The 16,939-nt window shown below is 40.6% G+C and overlaps 1 long non-coding RNA gene across 3 annotated transcripts in view; it reads right to left on the reverse strand.

Annotated features, from left to right (window-relative positions):
- The window catches only part of LOC138112790 (uncharacterized), a 397,150-nt gene that overhangs the window by 168,938 nt on the left and 211,273 nt on the right, over positions 1-16,939 (reverse strand). For 2 of the 3 annotated variants that reach the window (XR_011151840.1, XR_011151838.1), the window contains exon 6: positions 12,860-12,923. The exons of the other annotated variant lie outside the window; for it this stretch is intronic. This is a non-coding gene — a long non-coding RNA (uncharacterized lncRNA). The remainder of the gene's footprint in view (positions 1-12,859; positions 12,924-16,939) is intronic. 3 annotated transcript variants of the gene reach the window in all.

Below are 16,939 nucleotides of genomic sequence, written 5' to 3' on the forward strand. Positions count from 1 at the left end.
CTGCCCTACGCCCCCATACCATTCTATCAAAACATACACGGGAAAATGTTTACAAGTTACAATCTTCCAGATAAGCTTAGTTTCCTGTATATATTTCAAATGCAATGTCTCAAGAACACACACATCCAAAAATCTAAAAATGCAGGTGGGGGCTGCACAGTGCTAGCTCCAGATTTTAGATTTGAAACATGTTATCTTCTTACCCATTGGCTTCAGTCTTACAGTTTTCCCCACTACAGCTGGGTTACAGGATGAAGTTCAGACTATAGATGAACAAAGGGAAATGCTGCCTTTTCTGTATGTCAAGGTGCTCACAATTAGGGGGAACTCAGAATCACAGTTTAATTTGGCATTTTCAAAGCTGAGATTTCTTCATTTCAAAGACTGAGGTAGGTCTGTAAATTTCAAGATATCTAGCACACCATCAAAACAAGAGAACAGAGCAATCACCAGAAGAGAATCAAGTGCTTAAACTAGGACAAAGAAATAACTGACGTGGATATTGGGTTTGCATGGCAAGGCTTTGGTAGCAAGGGGGCTATAGGGATGGCTTCTCTGAGAATCTCCCAGAAGCTTCCCCTACATCCAACAGATCCAGGGTCAAATGGCTCCGAGATGAACCCACCGCTGGCCAAGGCTGAGCCCATCAGTGACTGTGACAGCTCCTCTGGGACAATGTACTTGAAAAAGGGGATACAAAAACTGCAGCACAGCAGCGGTAGAAAGGCGTTAGATAGAATATGCGAGAGAAACAACTCTGTAGACATCAAGGTCAGTGCTGAAGGAGGGGCAGGAGGTGCTCCAGGCATTGAAGCACTGATTCCCCGCAGCCCTGGTGCAGACCATGGTGAAGCAGCTGTGCCCCTGCAGCCCGTGGAGGTCCATGGTGGAGCAAAGATCCACCTGCAGCCCATGGAAGACACCACAGCAGTGCAAGTGGATTCCTGAAGAAGACTACATCCCCTTAGGAGGCCCACACTAGAGCAGACTCCTGGCATGACCTGTGGCCCCATGGACAGAGAAGTCCACGCTGAAGCAGGGTTTGCTGGCAGGACTTGTGACCCTGTGGGAGACCCACACTGGAGCAGCCTGTTCCTGAAGGACTACACCCTGAGGAAGGGATGCATGCTGGAGCAGCTTCTGACAAACTGTAGCTTCTGGGAAGGACTCATGTTGGAGAAGTTCACGGAGGGCTTCAGCCCGCATTCTCCATCCCCCTGTGTCACTGCAGGGAGGAGTTAGAGAAAATCAGGAGTGAAGAGAAATTCAAGAAGAAAGGAAAGGTGGGAGGAAGGTGTTTGTAAGATTTGGTTTTATCTCTCATTATGCTACTTTGATTTGACTTGTAATAAATTCTGTTAATTTCTCCAAGTTGAGTTGGTTTTGCCTGTGATGGTAATCAATGAATGATCTCTCCCTGTCCTTATCTGATCCACGAGTAATATTTTCTCTCCCCTGTCCAGGTGAGGAGGGAAGTGATAGAGTAGCTTTGGTGGGACCCTACAGATCAGCTAGGGTCAGCCCATCACATGTGGAACTGGGCTTTTCCTCATTTCACTCTCACAATCCTGTGGTAAACCATTTCACTTCATCTTTGGTTTAATTAAGGAAAAATTTATTGAAAACTCTCATGCTCAGAATGAGAGCATATTAATCTTTTGTTCTGTGTAATAAGGTGCAAAGAAATGTAGTCCTGGCAGGATACTAATTTTTGATGTTGTCAATTAAAAAACTTCTCCTGGTGTTTTGAATGGAAAAATCTCTCAGAAAGTGTTTTTATCGAAGCACCCAGTTCCAAGTCCTGGATTATTAGGTTAAGCTCCGTCAGCAGAGAGACCAATATAAATGCTTTTCATACCATCTGCCTTGATGCCTTGACAAAAAAATAAGGAAGAGAAAATACATAAGTCCAAAATTCTCTGATTTTAACCTGTTTCGCTTTAATACAAAGCGGGGAAATTCAGGTCCTAAAAATATAAAATGAAAACCACGTGATTACTTTTTTCTTTTTATCTTTCCTCAAAACCTTAAAAAACATCCCAAATCACCCAGTATTTCCAGGACCTGATTTCTTTTTATATTTTGAAATCAGAAAAGCAGCTTTAAGTAAGTATAGGTGCTAGCAAATCATTTGCTCCACTCCCTTTTGCTGTTCTGAAGAGAGCTTGTTACAGTGCATGCATTTTACGTGGTGTTTATTAGGAGGCTCTGTACAGTTACCAGGGTTTTGATTTTCCTGTTTAAAAACAAATTAGGGTGGTGTGCAGGGCCTTGCAGTATTAGGCAGCAACTCCAACAGCTAATGATGGAGGACAGTGCCTCGGTGAAGGTGTTAGCGATCCATCTGGCCAATTAAAGAGTAACTTAGGCAGAGCCCGATACTATTTCTCAATTATGGTGGCTGTGACATCGAGACTTGAGCAGCAGAGAGATTTGGTGTGAAACAATAAAGTGAATCCATGCAGAGAAAAATCAGGGAAAAGCTGCTGTAATCCCACAGCAGAGAGGAAAGGGAAAATACTATCCGCCAGAGATGTACCTTGACTTATCAACAAGAAAGAGGGCTGGACTTCAAAAAAACCGAAACAGCTCAGCCATGAAACAGATACTGATAAAGTCTGTCTTCCTACAGATTTGCAACCAGAGCCTGTGAGCACAGACAAGAGGAGTACAATTGTCTTCGGTCTCCTCTCCCAGAACAAAGATAATGTTCTCAGTGAGCAGAATACAGCCTGTGCTGTGGCTCTTCTGTGCTGGCCAGCCAACTGTCCTCTGCCAAACATGCTTAGCTGATAAGTTCTGCTTGTTTGTCCCTCAGCAGGGGCACTAGCCTGAGTTTTTCTCCTTTCCTTAGATACCGGTTATGTAGAAAACAAATCATCTTTTCAGTTCTTTCTGACTCAGTTGAATGATATCAGCATGCTCAACAGCTACCTATGGGTGTGACAGACAGGCATAGGGAGAGGCAGCCCCACAAACTCAGATGAGATAACTTGGCAAACAGTACTCCAGGAATCTGAGGTGTTTAAAATCTGAAAGAGGATCCAAACTTTATCTTAAGCCATGCCCCAGGTAAAGAGAGACCGAGGCCTTGTTGTTTCTGCCTTCCCATTTGGACCTCCATGAGGCCTGAGCACGCACTCTTTTCTCTCGAGGGTTATTTCTCACGACTGCCGAAGCAGTCCAGCAGGATTGCCCACTGCTTAATTTGGATGTGGATACTGCACAGAACTACATATATTTCATATCACAGACTGTTTTAAAACTTTTTTCTTGTTTTTTCTTGTCTTGCAGCTTCAAAAGCATCTCACTTGAACTCAGAAGCAAACAGTAATATTTCTACCTGTCCTTTCCCGCCTGAGACATTTCTGCTGTCCCCACTTCTAGGAGGTTAGCACATCCCCTCCTTCCCATAGCCAGTCTCCCATGCCAGCTTTTACTCCTTTCTCTCATATTTCAGCCACAACAGGAGAAGGAGTTAAAAATCTCGTGCTGCTTTCTGGCCAGTACCTTCTTAAGTATGTCACCCCTCCCCACGCACACAGGAGTTGCACTGCCCTCTCCCCAGATGGTTCCACATATCTGTTCTCTGAAGTTACAGAGATGGGAATGATTTTCCTCAACATGAAATGCTGTATAAAGAGTGTGGGTGGGAAATATGCAGTGTAATGGAACTGAAACCCCATAAGGGAAATCAATGCAGGCAGCTGCTGATACACTATTTACTTGAATAAATCATCCATTTTTCTCCCGGGCCAGATGACTTGAGGTATCACCTACCCATGATGGCAAGTGCAAATATAAATAATAAATAAAACTAACTGAGGAAGAATTCTCACTGTAATGGGGTTTTGTAGAAAACTAAGTTTCAGTTAAACTTAATCCTTGCTGTCTTCTGTGTCTCCAGCAGCAGAAACATCTGGTCGGTTTTAGATTCCCCTTGGATTCCCAACTTCAAAGGGAGTTATAAAGAATAACAAATACATGTACTGGCACTGAAAAAAAAAAAATTAGAGCAGCAGGAGAGAATGGTAAAATTGTCCTTATTTGACTGCTAGTGACAGGCGCCACAGGCAGAACTGTGAGAAAAAATCTTAACGGCTCAGGCAAATAAGCTTTTTTTTTTTTTAATGACTGGCTCTCTGTAGCAATGACGCAGAAAATCTATGGGATCTGCCCCATAATGGCAAGAAGCACATGTGCCAACAAATATGCACGCAAGGGTATGCAGAAAATAGATTTCAAATCAGATATGTACTAAATAATAGGCAGGAAACTGGGAACTAAGTTTTGTTCCCAGCCTTTTCACTGATAGTGCCCTGTGTGTACTGCTGGCTAAATAATGCAGGTCCAAATTTTGGCTCTTTAAAGTCAGTAGGTCGTTGTAAAGTATGGCCAGAAACAATGACTGTCATATGCACTTTTCAAATCCTACTTCAAAACCTCCAGGAACAGGGGTAGGTAAGCAAACACAGTAACAGATGTCTGCAGCTCTCTGTCTTTCCTTTACTCTCTGGTGGCTGGAAAGTGAATGCTGTGCTCCTTTCATGAATGCAGCACACCAGCAACTACTTATGACATGTTTCTGCCCTTATGTGCAGTGAAAAGAAGCATCTAGCTTCACCCAGAGCTTCTGAATTAGTGCACTCATGAAATAATCACACCCCATTCCTCACTTCATCCATGCAACATCAGGACCTCCTTTTTCCATTTTTTGTTTACCACTTCAGTCATAGGGTTAATAAAATAAATGTAAAATGAAGGCTGTGTGAGGATTCAGAAACCTGTGTGAAGCCTCCTATCTGCTAAACATTAACTCATGCTGTATGAACATTAACTCTTGTATGAAAGCTGAACTTGTCACCCCCTTTCACCAAAACTATAGACTCCCAAACGCCTGGCATCGTGTAACGCAAATTTATAAGATCCATGCCAGAGAGGAAAATTACAGAATAGGCTTTTGCAAATAGTATTAAAACCACAGCCATCCTTCTTTCACCTCCCTTTACAGAGAGTCCATAGAATGTAAGTTTTGAAAGCAGTCATCGAATAAATTCCAACGATTCCTGAATCAAAGAGACTGATCAACTTGTGTACATTTGATGGGACAAGAAAAGCTGTATTTGGCAAATAAATTATTTGTTACAAATAACTCATTCAGTTCTGTTGCTGGAGCTGCAACCACGACTTTTTTCGTGACCTTATTTTGCCTTATTAAGTCATGAGGTAAGCAGCTTCCCATTGTTTCATCTTTAAAGATACTTCAGGATTTCTTAAATGCCTCACATAACAGCAAGATGATATCACGTTTCCCATAAATACAGCAATCACATATTTACATGAAACTTTCAGAAGTTTCAGTTGCAAAAATATGAAGTTCTTGTATAATGCAATGACCAAAGGACTTACACACATCTGCAACAGGCCCCTTACTGAAGGACCCTATTTCCAGATTTGTTTCTCACTGAATATTAAACCTTGTAAGTGAAGACACTTTACAAACTGCTACAGGAATAGGAATTAATGAATGTACGGTGAAATTCGTCATGCTTGAGACAGAAATCAGCAATTTCTGAAGCTGCTGCCATATCTCTGTTAAACAGTTGAGTCTGAAAAGGGAATCCAGAACTAACCTGAATGCACACAGTCAGGAAGACAATTCTATGGATGGTGTACTGCTAATAGCTTTGTGGGAGCCAGCAGGGTAAACTCATTTCTTTTGCCCAAATTAACTTTTGGGAAAGTCACTGACTTCTTGACCTGAAGACCTTTGATTCCTGAAAGGGAGCCTGCCTTCTTAGCGGGGTTTCATTACCTGTGTAATGCAAAATCCTCCTATTAGGAACCCTTTTGGAATTATGCTTACAATTTCCATTTGCCAGCAAAATGGCCCATCTACCTCTTTAAGGAAAGATTAAAAAAAAAGATCAGGAGATCTCAGGGTTCCCCAAACTCATACTCCCAGAGGTGATTCCATCAAGCAACACTTAATACCAAGTTAACATCAGACATTTTCTAACTTCTGTATTTGCAGCCAGGACAGTTGTACTGTGTTGATTTGGGGCTGAAGGCAGCCCAGGCTGCAATAGCTTGAACAAGAGTTGTGGGTTCCGACTGCATCCAGCAGTGAGAATCGAGAATTTCCAACATGAACTTGATACCCAGCCCTCTAAAGCCAAGGAGAGAACTTTGATGAGGCTCAGTACGTGTTCCAAGAGAACTTCATCTGTTTTCTACAAGAAATCCTGGGACATCAGGTAACAAACACTTCAGTTACATGGCAGGACTTCTCCAAACATCTTTCCAAATGTTTCTTTACATCCTGTTTATGGTCCATTACATTCTCCTGTGACGAGGGCTGGTAGACCAGCTCCTACATGGTCTAATAGTTTCTCAAGTACCTTTCCTGTGCTCTTACATATCTGCAGCCATCCAGGCACAATGCAGCAATTGAATATAACCATTACAAACACAGTTCAATTTCTGACCAACCCTCAGCACGCACATATACATTTACAAAGCATTAATGGCATGGTAAGCAAAAAACAACCATCCCAATAATAGCAGCCAGCTAGGCAAGACCTACAGATGCTTTCTGTTTGCTTGGAATATTTTACTGCTTATATTATTATCTTTTTGATGTGTGCTGCTCCACCAGCATGCAGGAAATATTGTGAGTGTGTCCACAACGTAAACTACTTTATTTGTTTACTGAGCTCTGAGGTGGGGTAGCTTTTTTTTTATACTTTTTAAGGCCTAAATATATTAATAACCCAACCCTTCCTGTCCAAGACCAGTGCAAAATATATTCTTCAGATTAAATCAGTCTTCTTAAGACTAAATTTAATTTATACCACTATAGTAGGTTGCATTATTAATCATGTAAAAAAAATGCTGGTGAATACAGGAGACAGCTGTTGGACAAAGCATATCATTCTGCCTGTCTTGTCACAGGCCTGTTTACTGAGAAATCCTGAACCAACAACACTGTTGGGCTATTGCCCCAACATAAATTTATCACAAAATACCCCCTTTCTGGTTTGACAAACAGAAACAATAGGTTAGGTGGTCAAATGAATGGCAAAATTTTTCAATTGGTGTAACTTTGTCACCTCCTGTTTACCTCCAGTGGGAGTGAGAACTCCAAAGTTTGCAGAACCACAACTTCCACTGAATGGGTAATCAGACGTTCACTGATCTATCCCAAACTTACAAAAGTTGCAGTGCTGATATTCTCAAGGAATATGAGATTGCTGTATCTATCCAAGCTCAAGGCAGACAGACCTGAATAACCAAGATATCACATGAGTGGGTTAAGTAGCTCAGTCCTTCAAAAAATAAGGATCATCACACTGTTAAGACAAGGTCAGATGCTTTACATTTTCCAGCAATAGAGCAATTCTTAACTACGTTCTTTGCTTTCAATCTTCACCCTTGCCCTATTTGTCTAACATACCCCCCTTATATTCATGTTTTTCTTTTGTAGAGTGCTCTCATTGAAGCAGATTTAGGCCAGTCCTGAAGAATTTAAACTTAGACAAAGCTGTAATCTATGAAGTAAAATGCCCCCAAGGCACATACCACATTGTGGCCCTTGACAAGACTGCTGCCAGAAGAATTTCACTATTTAAGTACACAGATTTTACATGAGGAAGAAAAAGAGATAATGTGTTATGGGTGTTACACAGGACAAGGAAAGATGCAAAGCAGTAACCAGAATGTGTTCTTCTAAGGGAAGTTCCCTTTTAAATCAAATCTAGGAAGTAACAAATAAAGTGAATACACTAATATTAACCATATAGGCTTTACACTCACACTATCATTACCTTCAACTGTTTGCTCCCTTTGCAAGCAGTTGGACTGAGATAGGCACCCAGAATTTGATTCATGACCAGCCCACAGAGATGGAAGTCAGGAGAGCTGAAATGGTATCAAAGGCTTCCCAGTTTGCTGAGCAGAAACACAGAATACATTTCCAGGGGAGACCTACATACAGTAGCAGAGATGGATTCTGATCAACTCTTACAGAGCTAGAAAGTCACATGACAACATCAATACAAGAAGATTTCAGGGTAGTCCAAGAGTGACAGAATTATTGAGGTGGGAAAAGACGTCCAAGATCATTGAGTCCAACCTTTGACCAAACACTACCACACCAACTAAGCCACAGCCTTAAGGGCCACCTGCAGCTGTTTCTTGAATGCTTCCAGGGATGGTGGCTCCACCACTTCCCTGGGCAGCCCACTGCAATGCTTTACAACCTTTTCAGTGAAAAAAATCTTCCTGAGGTCCAACTTGAACCTCCACTGGCACAGCTTGAGGCCTCCCTCCTCTTGCCCTGTTGGGTCCTCACACTTTTATTTATTTATTTTTTTAATTAAACACATTCAGCAGAATTCTAATGAAGCACTCCCTTAAGCACCGCCCAGGAGAGCCCAAACACAACCCAACATTTTTGCTTCACAGGATAGCTAGACTTTTAAATTTGCTTTTGTTTCACAGTTGAATTAAACACTGCATTGCAAAGTTACCCATGAAACAAAAATAAAAAATCATTTCAATCAATTGAATGTTGTTTTGACAAAATAATTTTGTTTTGATTGCTACTTTCAGTTTTGATTTACATTTTATATTAGAATATAAAATACATTTATGAAATAAAAAGTTTGAAACAAATGCATTTCTGTTCCACAAATGCCAAAAAGCTTTATCGGGAAATATGAAGAATGAAAACAAATAAGAGTCCTGGAAGTATTTCCTTTTTAACGAACCATTATTTCCACAAAAAGAGAAGACCAGTATGTATTTTTTAGTGCTTCTAGTCCTGACCTTCAGTACACTTTAGTTAGCCTCAGAAGCTTGTGATACCTCTGCAACACTATCAATATATCAGTGACAATTGAGTTATTATTAATAATCCAGCAGGTAGGCTGTTCTTGTCCAAGAACTGGTGGAGCTTACCACTGTATGAAAGGTAAGAGGCTTTTTCAGACAGCCAGTTATGTAACAACTAACACACATCTTGTTGGGTTAAGTACCATTAATTACTACTGCCATTTGGGGAAGTATCACAACCAGTTCTGAGCAGGATAAAGTAGCAGACTGAGAGTCACAGAGAGTCCTACTCCTGCAGAAGACTCTGAAGTGAGGAGAAGTGAGGGGAATGACAGTTGTTTCTGCTCTGCTCTTTAACCTTAAACTCAACTGGTAGAGAAATGTAAGAGCAGTTGCAACTAATAAGATATTTAACATCTAAAATTCCTCTTTCTTTAACTATTTGCTTCACCTGATAAGAAAGCTCTTGATCATGGCTCACACATTTGCACATTACTAAAATGCAAAATACCATGAAGTCATGTGAAGCTTGACTGAAACTATAAGATAAATCCTGGCTTGAACAGGGAAGAACTGAGAGCTTTCACCCAGATCAGGTAGCAGCAGGAGTGCCAACATATGAAACTGTTCATTTAGGAAGACCAGAAAGAGAGCTGAAGCACAGCTAGGCCTTTAACCATGACAGCACATCAGTCCCAGTCATCTCCAGCTGTTTCAGCACTGAGATGCTTATGGGGAGTGGTTGTCTCCCATGCCATTGGGTGAGGGGTTTTTGTAACATGGTAAGAATCTCAGTAAGAACCAAAAAATTTTTGTTTCTTACAAAGTGAATTTCTGAATGCAGTGCTTGGAGAAGTAGTATTCAAACAACTGTACTGCTTAGTCCCCCATGAAAGCATTTTTAACCAGAACTTGAACCTGCCTACTACAACATCAGATGCCACACTTTGCAAGGCTGAGATGGGCAAAATATTGGGAGAAAATGGTTGGGATTATCTCGCTTGCGGGTTTTTTTAGGTATTAGGTTTGGGGACAGATATTTGGGAGGAGCTAAGAGCAGCTAAAATAAAAGGAGTTTGGCTTGCATATCTTTACCAATAGGTTATTACCACAGGAGAGAAATACAAAGGCTTGTTCAAAAGTCTGAACAACAATTACCTCTAACAGAGCTTTTCCTGCCGCACACCAAGCAGACTGCTGAATTTGTATTCTGCATACTGGACCCATGTGCCGACACTTTCCACAATCTGAAAGGAGTTGAAAACTCTCCCCTGCATCTTGTGTGTGCCTGCAGCAAAGGCTGCCTGTAACCCCTTCCTAACAGTAAGATTTCAGAGGAACTGCCTGAGGAAGATGACTGAATCCCTCAACCCTACACAAAATAAAAATACAGATTTAGAGATCAGAGAAAACAAGAAATACCCAAAAGCATGTCCATGCCTCAGCATCCTCATCACTAGCAGTCAATGGTCCTCAGGCTTAGATCCACATCAAGTGAAAAAGGTTCCCTGTACAAAACAGTGCCTCTTCTGAATGACTTCCAATCCTTTTACCAGCAGCTTCCCTATCCCTTAGCTGGTCTTAGTTATTAGAACAAACAAACAAGAAAACCCCTCCCTCTGCTTAGCATCCCTCCACTCTTCTCTTTCAACTTTCCTTGTGCCTCCCTTCACGCCTCCTCAGGTCTGTTGTTTTTAAGCCCATGCACTAATATCTGCCCTCTTTGTCCTTTTTTTTTTTTTTTCCTTCTCATTCTGTTTGCTTAAAACTCCCAGCCCCAAAAGCAAATTTGAAGAAAACTGGCTTTCTCTAGTTATCCCATTGTTCTTCTCAGGCAAGATCTATTTCAGATGTTTCTATTTCAAATATTTAATGACAGACCTATTCATACAAAGACATGCCAACACCACTCCCCTGTCTCTTTGGCATGATGCAAAGCACAGAAAAAGATTGTCACAAGATACAAGGACTCTGTTAGTCAATAAAATCAAGTTCTAACTCATAAACAATATGTAGCAGATTCCATACATTGCCACACTTCCAGAAGCATGACAAAAAGCAGTTTCAAGGGAGACCCCATGGGACAGGGGCATCCTTTTAGCACTACCACAGTGGACCTTGGCTGGCTTCCCTTCCAAGAGGACCTGTAGAGAAGCCAAGGACTGTATTGAGCCTTGGAGAGTTAACTTATTTTTGGGGTCTTGTCTTCACTGCAATGTTGTTTGTAAGTACAATGCTAATGTTGCCCCCAGCACGACTCCCACCCACAACAGAAGCCTCTTGCTCAAACTAAGAGCTATTTTAACTTGACTCTTTGGCCTAAAAACAGATTAGAAGTGGCAGCCCATGTGTTATAGTTACCAGTGTCAGTAACACAGTGGGAACTCATCAGTTCTCCAGTTACGGGTTTAAAGCGCTGATCTAAGTTCCTGCCTTGTAACTGGGATCTAGACTAAAACCACGGAACCCTTATTCCCAGTTAGCTGCATTAAACTCAAGCAGGTAGAGGTGACACTCTGATGTTAATAATCTGCTTCTCCTCTCCTCAGTCTCGCAGTACATTCTGACAGAGAAATACTCCAAATTTGCAGAAGAAACTGCATATCCGCAAATCGGTGTCGGATAGAGAACCCTTACAGGCACCAGTCTGTAACACTGCTGTGACAAACTGATTCAACACAGCTAAAACAATACTGGTTTTAATCACTTTTACCCACTACCTCTGCCTACCCAGGCTATTGTTTGGAGTGAGGACGGCTTTTTGCAAGTCCCTTAGAGTCACCATCTGTGAAACACAGCACAGCTGCACCGACAGGCGACATGAACAAGGATTTTAGCTTTGTGTGAATTGCAGGTCTTACATATACAGTCAAAAGCACTTTAAGGCACATGTGGCATGTGAGAGCAAGCTAAGGTGTCCACACAGTCAGTTGCTCTGTGGCAACTCCAACCTCTTGCATATTGATTGCTACCTACATAATCCTTCTCTTCACTCTAATAAATTGGCATAAGATGAGCAAATCTAAGTACTGGCAACTAATACAAACCACCACAAAAGTGGCCATATTATCATCTGAACATCTCATGCTCTACTTTATTTACAGTCTCCAGGGCTGTAATCCCAGCTGGTAGTTTTAATTAGTAGTGAATGTACTTCACAACAAATTGGACCTTCTCCTTCTTGGGCATCAGAGATCCCTTCCACAGATGACTGTGGATTATGAAGAGACAAATTTTGGGGATGTTGGGCAGACAGTTTTCTCATATCACATATCTGAAAAACTAGCATCACTCTCTGGCTCACAAGAGGACTTGGCAGCAAGTCAGACTATGACTATCCAGAAGACTCTTCCCTCAGTGTCAGAGTAGTAAGACACATAACGGAAACTTGCAACAAAGCATAAATAATTCTATTTAGAAGTCAATACAAAATTGTGGACTACAAAGCCAGCTGCAGAGGCTGTCTTTTTCTTCTGACTTTTGAGCCAAAACATGGGATAACACAGCAAGGACCATCAGAGTATGTAAATATCTACTCTTTTGCTTTTCCCAGTCTGTAGCCATAGCGAATGCCTTACTACAAAACTGCAAGTGGAGTAGGGTTTTAATAGCCTTTTTCCCCTCGTTGCTCTGGGATTTTTCCTTTCTTGGCTGTAACTAGTTGCAACCAGTTGTGAATAAGTCGTTATCCCTCTGTGCAACTCACAGCAACTAAAAGAAACCAGTGTCATTATGCAATTTTAAAAAGAAAAAAAAAAAAAGAAAAAGAAAAAAGAAAAAAAAAAAAAGAAAAGTTTTGTTTTATGGTTAATTATCCATGGTCTATTTACAAAATAAATCAACCCATTGTGCACCACCAGGATTTGTGGCCTCATTTGAACTTTGCTTTTCATTAATCACTTTAAAAATAAAAGCTAACTAGTTTTTTTTCTTCTTTTTGGTTTATTACTTGCATCTGGGTATAAATTGTAAAAATGGTGAAAGAACAAAGTATGGATTATTCACCCTCAGTTTCATGACTTACATGATCCCAGTCTTGTCTTTCTCCACGTGCCTAAACAGATGCACAGTCCAAAAATTCCAACATTCTGTAAGAAATGCAATCACAAGAAGATTGAAATACTTTTTATACTTAAACTTTGTGTTTAAAAAAAAAAATTGCAAAAATGTTGCCTTAAGAAACAAAAAGGTGGGCAAGCATCTACAAACATAATTAAGCTACTGAAGGAGGCAAATGAAATTACTCACGTAGACATCTAAGTAATACACAAATGTTTGTGACAGATGAGTACAAGGCTATTTTGTTTAGACAAAACCTACTTGCAGGCAGGCTGGAGAAGGCAGAAAATGGATATCTGATTTCTTTACGGTGCTTACAATTTATACAAGAAACCAGAAATATTTTTTTCTGAAAATGTTTGAATTATATAAGAAATTTAGATCTTGTCCCTATGAGATGACAGAGAACTACTGCATTTCTGAAAACTCGCCAATGGAGAGGCAGGCAAAGGACATTTTTAGCTGCTCTGTGAAAAAAACCCCAACTAAGTGTATTAACACTTATTTCACTCCGATAGGAAATAAAATACATATTAGCATAAAACTGAAATTTTTAACAAGAAAAATTGAACAATTCATTTGTCTCCACTATAAACTCTTCAAGTAAAACTGAAAAATAAGAAAGGCTAATACACAAACATGATAAAAGTATATACAATGATGGGATACAAAATGTCACCCCTCCTTTTTATTTTTTTTTCTTTTTATTTACCAGTACCCCTTAAGTGTCCTTTGCCTTTACTATCACAAACAGAAAGTCACAGTGCTCCACTTACTTGCTAATGAAATGCTACAGATAAAGTTGTGCTGTCTGGAGGTCAAAAAATGTGGTTTTGTTGCACTCAAGACTACAACTTTTTATTTCTGAACTCCTGAGCTGGATGCAAGTATAAAGATGACTAAACGTACCCAACAGGTATATTTTAGAAACTGAGATAAAGAGTTGAAGCTAAGAAATTAGATCATTAATACTACATATTATTACTAATAGGAGCTCTGAAAGATAATTTTTGCATGCCTGTTGGTGTGAAAAAGAATTGTAGAGGTTTGAAAAGTTAAAGAAACCCACTGCCTCCTCCTCCACTTTGCAGATGGCTGAGATGCTTTAACTTTCATTTCCAAAAGTAAATTAGCTCCTACTTAAATGAAAGTAAAAATTTAAAGCTGCCTCCACCTGATTGCAAAGCACAGCGGCCGGGCTGGGAGAATGGATAGGCCTTCAAAGAAAATAAAAGCCTTTTTAAGCGACTCCTCATATGAACGCCTGCCCTTGCAGCAGCAAGCTGTGGCCCTACAGCCGCTTTCCATTATAAATGCTAAATTGGGAAATGTTTAACATTCTTTGTTTAATCTTTGCAGTATAAAGAAAAAACAGCTGATTCTCAGAAACATGACAGCCTGAGCAACCATTAGTGATCTGCCTCCCCCTTCCTCAAAGCAGAACAGGCCATTTCCAGCCTCAGCGGTGACTGACACTTTTGAATCAGGAATTTATATTTAGATGGAACCTAGAAGACAGGATTGAAACTTTGTCATTTTTTTCTTCCAGTGGTGTAAGGGGCCGAAGGCAACCAGGATATTTAATAAAAAATGTGAGTAGAAAAACAGTTTAAGAAATGTATGTAGTGGAAACTATGGACAAAGGTGGTTTCAGATGCTTTCTGCACTCTTTTCTGTTAATACCTTTCCACAGTCCTTCAATGAAGAAGAGCATTATTATTTATTTTGATTTAAAATGTTACCGAGTGCATTTTTCTCTTGTTCACAGTACAAACAAAGCAGTGAGTCCATCTATTCTGCTCCAACCAGTCACATATAAACCAGCACAAACTCAGGAGCGAGCAATCCTTTCTGCTGCTTACACAGGCAAACCTCTCTTTGTATCCTGTGTCTGCAAGAACTTCCCTAAAGGGGTGAGTTTCATCACGCATCTGAAAAGTCACACAAGTCAGAGTTTTCTACAGTTGAAATTATGAAGTAATACCTCAAATCAAGTCCCCACAGAAACCAAACCAACTGAAATAGTTAGGTTTTTTACAAGATTTCACCCTGGAGCACACTTTCCGGATCATCAAGTTCAGTTCCCTGCTCTCCTCTACTACAGATATTAAAGGTCACTTCTTAAAGAGTTGTTTTTAAGCCTCTGCATCAACAAGGTGAAGAGAGCTCAAGCATCCTTCCCATCCCAGCTACCAGCATTCAGTAGCTGCCAGTGACAAGACCAGACATCCAGTGAACAAACCCACGAGCAAAGGAGGATGTGCTCCTTCCCCAGCGGGGTTCTGACAGACAGCACGGAACATCCTCTCGTGGGGCTCACGCTGATGGAGGCACTCAGTCCAAAGAGAGCCCTTGCTCCTCTCAGTGACAACAGGAAAACATTAACCACGGTACAGAGGCAAAAGCAAGGAGCACCCAGGTGTCGACCCTGCTCGAAGCACTGCACCCATCCCCACAGCTCCTCCACACTGCTGGCCTTCAGTGACCCTTCCCTGCAGGTGTCACGGCCCACCTGCACACAGAAGCTTAAAAAGCAGGGGCAAGAATATACAGGTTCTCTCCGGGAGAAATGAACCAGCTGCTTTGTTTGCTGGAAATGTGCAAGATAATAGCTTTGAAAAGGTGGACTGCAGGAACATTCAGTGCAGCTAGGCTTGAACTTTTGTTACAATTACTCCAAAAACATTGCTTCTTGCATCATTTCCTTGAGACTTCTGCAAGGCAAAAAGACCAGTGAAACTACTGAAGGCACTAGCAATGAATTACTGATAGTGAAGGACACAAAATTGTCATGAACTTCCACCAAAGTGTGAGAGTTGCAAAAATGACTGTTCGGAGGAAGGGAGCAAGGGAGGGAGGAAACCTTGCAGAATAATTGCTAGATAAAAAGCCTACCATAGCTAATTCAGCACATTGCTGGATACAGCAAAATAATTTAGCTAGCTATTTTTCAAATAGCTGCCCAACCCCAACTATGTGTCAGGGAAGAGAAATAATGAAATTTTAAAATAAAAATTAATGTAGAGCTCTTTTTATTTCTGTTGCTGTTTTTAAATCTTTAGGGTTCATATTTAACCTTTTCTCTAAAATAACAAACTTGAATTTAAGAAAACTAAGGCACAGATCTTCACAGAGACAGGACTCAAACAGCTTATGTTTAAAAATAAAATAGCAGAGTCTTTTTAAGTTGTGAAGACTTATTCATTAAAACTGAATATTAACATCTCATTTCAGAAACTGTTCAAACCATCCCTTTTGCCTATTTTGCCTATGAATTTAGGCAGACAGAAGTTTCACAGGTTGCATGTCTAGCATCTGGTCAAGTCAAATCACCCTCTCCTCCATAAATTAAAATTAGATTTCCATTCTGCAGAACACACAAAATTCCCTCGTTCTGGTTGCTGTTCAACCGTGCATATATAACCAGAGTTTTAGCAGCAGGCATTTACAAGGGTTTTTCCCTTTTTAAATTAGAAAATACTCAGGAAATAATTAAATGTTTGTTTGACCATTAAGGAAGGTTAGTGTCTTGATAGTAGTCCCGCCAAGCATACAAAGCAAAGCCAGGGACTGAAGACTTGGGAAGTTAGGGGTAACCTAGTGACACGCAGAGAAATGTCTCAGTAACTGAAAAGCAGACAGATGCCTTTAAGAGGGAAAATTGCTTGTCTGCCATTAGAAGTTATCAGGTTTTGTACACCTATTCCAAAGAAGTCTCCCATTGCAATCAGTGCTGACAAAAAACTTACAGACCAAGACTCTGAAAAGACAAGCAGAAAGTAATTTTCACTCAAAGACAAATGATCACTCTTTTGATTAAGTCAAACACTGGACTCATTACTGAGCATGTTCTCTGTAAAGTTACACCATTTACATCTTCCAAGCATTTTATAAAGGGCTGACAGCTATGAGGGACATCAGGATAAGGGATTTTAAGGAGGTTACCCTCCTCCACTGCATGCAACTATGTTATAAACTGCTATTGATATGTTGATTCAGCCACAATTACAATTACATAGGTTTTCAGGCCCTATAATTCCAATAG

This window comes from Aphelocoma coerulescens, chromosome 1 (assembly GCF_041296385.1).
Source record: "Aphelocoma coerulescens isolate FSJ_1873_10779 chromosome 1, UR_Acoe_1.0, whole genome shotgun sequence".
Lineage (NCBI taxonomy): Eukaryota > Metazoa > Chordata > Aves > Passeriformes > Corvidae > Aphelocoma > Aphelocoma coerulescens.